The sequence below is a fragment of the Oncorhynchus nerka genome, linkage group LG13 (assembly GCF_034236695.1).
Source record: "Oncorhynchus nerka isolate Pitt River linkage group LG13, Oner_Uvic_2.0, whole genome shotgun sequence".
NCBI classification, from domain to species: Eukaryota; Metazoa; Chordata; class Actinopteri; order Salmoniformes; family Salmonidae; genus Oncorhynchus; species Oncorhynchus nerka.
The window spans coordinates 41,269,856-41,275,855 of NC_088408.1; positions in this window are offsets into that span (position 1 = coordinate 41,269,856).

Here is a 6,000-nt window from a genome sequence, read left to right on the forward strand (position 1 = left end):
AAATCACTTCAGATGTTAAAACTTCTCCAGAATAGTGCTGCCAGAGTCCTGACTAGGACCAAGAAGTCAGCCCACATCACCCGCAGCCTTGCTGAACTCCACTATAAGATTGACTTTAAAATCCTCCTCCTAGTGTTGCCTTGAATGGATTGAGTCACACCTAAATCGCAGACCTCATTTCTATTAATGAGCCATCTCACACTCTCCAGTCCAGCAATTCCCCACTGCTTCAAGTCCCCAAGACATGTTTCTGTACTATGGGGGACTGAGCCTTCTGGTGGTCAACCTAACACTAACCAGCATTAATAACCTTTTGTGACTAGGGGGCAGTATTTTCATTTTTGGACAAATAACATGCCCGTAGTAAACGGGATATTTTGTCAGGACAAGATGCTAGAATATGCATATAATTGACAGCTTAGGATAGAAAACACTCTAAAATTTCCAAAACTGTAAAAATATTGTCTGTGAGTATAACAGAACTGATGTTGCAGGCGAAAGCCTGAGAAAAATGCAATCCGGAAGTGCCTCATGTTTTGAAAGCGCTGCGTTCCAATGCGACCCTATTGAGCAGTGAATGGGCTATCAACCAGATTACTTTTTCTCCGTATTCCCCAAGAGGTCTACAGCATTGTGATGTAGTTTTACGCATTTATGTTGAAGAATACCCGTAAGCGGCTACATTGCGCAAGTGGTCACATGATGCTCCCAGAGAGATTCTCGCGTAAAATACAGAGGTAGCCATTATTCCAATCGGTCCTACTGAAAAACCTATTGTCCCGGTGGATATATTATCAAGTATATATTTGAAAAACACCTTGAGGATTGATTATAAACAACGTTTGCCATGTTTCTGTCGATTTTCTGGAGCTAATTTGGAATATTTTTCAGCGTTTTCGTGACTGCAATTTCCGGGCTATTTCTCAGCCAAACGTGAAGAACAAACGGAGCTATTTCGCCTACAAAAATAATATTTTAGGAAAAAAGGAACATTGGCTATCTAACTGGGAGTCTCGTGAGTGAAAACATCCAAAGCTCATCAAAGGTAAACGATTTAATTTGATTGCTTTTCTGATTTCCGTGACCAAGTTACCTGCTGCTAGCTGGACAAAATTCTATGCTAGGCTATCGATAAACTTACACAAATGCTTGTCTAGCTTTGGCTGTAAAGCATATTTTGAAAATCTGAGATGACAGGGTGATTAACAAAAGGCTAAACTGTGTCTCAATATATTTCACTTGTGATTTTCATGAATAGGAATATTTTCTAGAAATATTTATGTCCGTTGCGTTATGCTAATTCGTGTCAGTCGATGATTACGCTCCCTCATGCGGGATGGGGAGTCACTAGAAGTGGCAACAATGGCTGACACTTAAATAACGTGCCATAGAATTCCGCGGCAGCCCGCAAGGTGTGTTGCAGTAGGAGCAACTTTGACAGGAAGAACCACCGTACAGTGTCCATATTTGGACAGCATCACTTTAATATCATGAGCATACATAACACAACAGTTTAATCCCTGCTCAGGAAATTATTTCCATTCACACTATTTCACAACCTTACCATCAAACTGTTATAGATAACCTTGGTCCCAGCGGTATTGTCAGTAAAAATCTTGTGACAATGAAGTTGAATTCCAAGGTTAGCTCTGTTACTGTTAGCCCAATTGGGAAGCTTTTCCAGTGCTTATACTTCAGATACCATAAATATGGATACGCCAACTGTTTTCAAGCCACATAAAGGTCTTGGGCTGTTACATATCAACGTGCAAAGTTTGATGTCAAAGATAGACCTTCTTGATATCTATGTGGAGGGTACAAGCCCAGATATTTTGGTTCTCACAGAGACTTGGCTAAATGCCTCGATCCATGTGGTGGCTCCAACTTCCTCCGGCTCCTCCATTTCAATCTCCTCATCTTCCCCATGAGGCGATGACACTTCAGCACATAAAAAGGGGATCATGAATGAAAGGGAATTGTACAAGTTATCAATCAGATTGCAAGGTGACAAAGTTACATTTCATTATCCAAAGGTTTTCACTCCAAAATGTGAGAAAACATGTAACATTTCATATCTGATAGTCCATAACTGAAATAATTTTAATTTATTCCTGTAAGTAGCAACGTCACAAACCAGCTAGACCAGGATGATTTAGTTACCAAGCTGACTACAAACCTGAGCGTCAAAAGTCATTATAGCTGGCATTCATCAGAAGGGTACATACTGTAAATTCTACACTATATATACAAAAGTGGCTTTTTGGCTATTTGGCTAATGGCTATTTCAGCCAAACCCGTTGCTGACAGGTATGTATTAGGTCAAGCACACAGCCATGTAATCTCCATAGACAAACATTGGCAGTAGAATGGCCTTACTGAAGAGCTCAGTGACTTTCAACGTTGCACCGTCATAGGATGCCACCTTTCCAGCAAGTCGGTTTGTCAATTTCTGCCCTACTAGAGTTGATTAAGTCAACTGCTTGACCCTATTCCCTCCTCTCTTCTCCAGACCATTTCCGGAGACCTTCTCCCTTACCTCACCTCGCTCATCAACTCATCCCTGACCGCTGGCTACGTCCCTTCTGTCTTCAAGAGAGCGAGAGTTGCACCCCTTCTGAAAAAACCTACACTCGATCCCTCCGATGTCAACAACTACAGACCAGTATCCCTTCTTTCTTTTCTCTCCAAAACTCTTGAACGTGCCGTCCTTGGCCAGCTCTCCCGCTATCTCTCTCAGAATGACCTTCTTGATCCAAATCAGTCAGGTTTCAAGACTAGTCATTCAACTGAGACTGCTCTTCTCTGTATCACGGAGGCCCTCCGCACTGCTAAAGCTAACTCTCTCTCCTCTGCTCTCATCCTTCTAGACCTATCGGCTGCCTTCGATACTGTGAACCATCAGATCCTCCTCTCCACCCTCTCCGAGTTGGGCATCTCCCGGCGCGGCCCACGCTTGATTGCGTCCTACCTGACAGGTCGCTCCTACCAGGTGGCGTGGCGAGAATCTGTCTCCTCACCACGCGCTCTCACCACTGGCGTCCTCCAGGGCTCTGTTCTAGGCCCTCTCCTATTCTCGCTATACACCAAGTCACTTGGCTCTGTCATAACCTCACATGGTCTCTCCTATCATTGCTATGCAGACGACACACAATTAATCTTCTCCTTTCCCCCTTCTGATGACCAGGTGGCGAATCGCATCTCTGCATGTCTGGCAGACATATCAGTGTGGATGACGGATCACCACCTCAAGCTGAACCTCGGCAAGACGGAGCTGCTCTTCCTCCCGGGAAGGACTGCCCGTTCCATGATCTCGCCATCACGGTTGACAACTCCATTGTGTCTTCCTCCCAGAGCGCTAAGAACCTTGGCGTGATCCTGGACAACACCCTGTCGTTCTCAACTAACATCAAGGCGGTGGCCCGTTCTTGTAGGTTCATGCTCTACAACATCCGCAGAGTACGACCCTGCCTCACACAGGAAGCAGCGCAGGTCCTAATCCAGGCACTTGTCATCTCCCGTCTGGATTACTGCAACTCGCTGTTGGCTGGGCTCCCTGCCTGTGACATTAAACCCCTACAACTCATCCAGAACGCCGCAGCCCGTCTGGTGTTCAACCTTCCCAAGTTCTCTCACGTCACCCCGCTCCTCCGCTCTCTCCACTGGCTTCCAGTTGAAGCTCGCATCCGCTACAAGACCATGGTGCTTGCCTACGGAGCTGTGAGGGGAACGGCACCTCAGTACCTCCAGGCTCTGATCAGGCCCTACACCCAAACAAGGGCACTGCGTTCATCCACCTCTGGCCTGCTCGCCTCCCTACCACTGAGGAAGTACAGTTCCCGCGCAGCCCAGTCAAAACTGTTCGCTGCTCTGGCCCCCCAATGGTGGAACAAACTCCCTCACGATGCCAGGACAGCGGAGTCAATCACCACCTTCCGGAGACACCTGAAACCCCACCTCTTTCAGGAATACCTAGGATAGGATAAAGTAATCCTTCTCACCCCCCTTAAAAGATTTAGATGCACTATTGTAAAGTGGCTGTTCCACTGGATGTCTTAAGGTGAACGCACCAATTTGTAAGTCGCTCTGGATAAGAGCGTCTGCTAAATGACTTAAATGTAAATGTAAATGTAACTGTAAGTGCTGTTATTGTGAAGTGGAAACGTCTAGGAGCAACAACGGCTCAGCTGCGAAGTGGTAGGCAACAGAACAGGACCACCGAGTGCTGAAGCGTGTATCGTGTAAAAATCATCTGCCCTGAGTTGCAACACTCACTACTAAATTCCAAACTGTCTCTGGAAGCAACGTCAGCACAAGAACTGATCGTCTGGAGCTTCAGGAAATGGGTTCCCATGGCCGAGCAGCCACACACAAACCATCTGGCAGTCCGACAGATGAATCTGAGTTTGGCAGATGCCAGGAGAACGCAACCAGCCCGAATGCATAGTGCCAACTCTAAAGTTTGGCGGAGGAGGAAAAATGGCATGTGGCTGTTTTTCATGGTTCGTGCTAGGCCCCTTAGTTCCACTGAAGGGAAATCTTAATGCTAATGCATAGAATGACCTTCCAGACAATTCTGTGATTCCAAATTTGCGGCAACAGTTTGAGTAAGGTCCTTTCCTGTTTCAGCATGACAATGCTCCTTTGCACAAGGCGAGGTCCATACCGAAATGGTTTGTCGAGATCGGTGTCGAATAACTTGACTGTCCTGCACAGAGCCCTGACCTTAACCCCATTGAACAACTTTGGGATCATTTGTTACGCCGACTGCAAGCCAGGCTTAGACACTCAACATCAGTGCCCAACCTCCCTATTGCTCTTGTGGCTGAATGGATGCCCCCTCAGTAATGTTCCAACATCTAGTGGAAAGCCTTTTCAGAAGAGTGGAGGCTGTTATTTCAGCAAAGGGGGACCAACTCTATGTTATTGCCCATGCTTTTGGAATGGGATGTTCGACACGCAGGTGTCCACATACTTTTGGTAATATATTGTATTTTTAGGAATCATAGCCATCAGAGATACAATACACAATATATCTAGCTATGTAGCTAGTTAGCTAGCTAGCTAATACTTACTGTAGCTAGCTATTTATATGGGGATAATACAATTTACTGCAATCCTGCAGCAACTCTTCCTTCTGCCTGGCTGGCTAGTTAGCAATTTTTTTATTTTTTTTATTTCACCTTTATTTAACCAGGTAAGCTAGTTGAGAACAAGTTCTCATTTACAACTGCGACCTGGCCAAGATAAAGCATAGCAGTGTGAACAGACAACAACACAGAGTTACACATGGAGTAAACAATAAACAAGTCAATAATACAGTAGAAAAAAAAGAAAAAGGAAAAAGAGCCTATATATATTGTCTGCAAAAGACATGAGGAGGTAGGCGAATAATTACAATTTAGCAGATTAACACTGGAGTGATAAATGATCAGATGGTCATGTGCAGGTAGAGATAGGTGCAAAAGAGCAGAAAAGTAAATAAATAAATAAAGTATGGGGATGAGGTAGGTAAATTTGTTGGGCTATTTACCGATGGACTATGTACAGCTGCAGCGATCGGTTAGCTGCTCAGATAGCAGATGTTTAAAGTTGGTGAGGGAGATAAAAGTCTCCAACTTCAACGATTTTTGCAATTCGTTCCAGTCACAGGCAGCAGAGAACTGGAAGGAAAGGCGGCCAAAAGAGGTGTTGGCTTTAGGGATGATCAGTGAGATACACCTGCTGGAGCGCGTGCTATGGGTGGGTGTTGCCATTGTGACCAGTGAACTGAGATAAGGCGGAGCTTTACCTAGCATGGACTTGTAGATGACCTGGAGCCAGTGGGTCTGGCGACGAATATCTAGCGAGGGCCAGCCGACTAGAGCATACAGTTCGCAGTGGTGGGTGGTATAAGGTGCTTTAGTAACAAAATGGATGGCACTGTGATAAACTATATCCAGTTTGCTGAGTAGAGTATTGGAAGCTATTTTGTAGATGACATCGCCGAAGTCAAGGATCGGT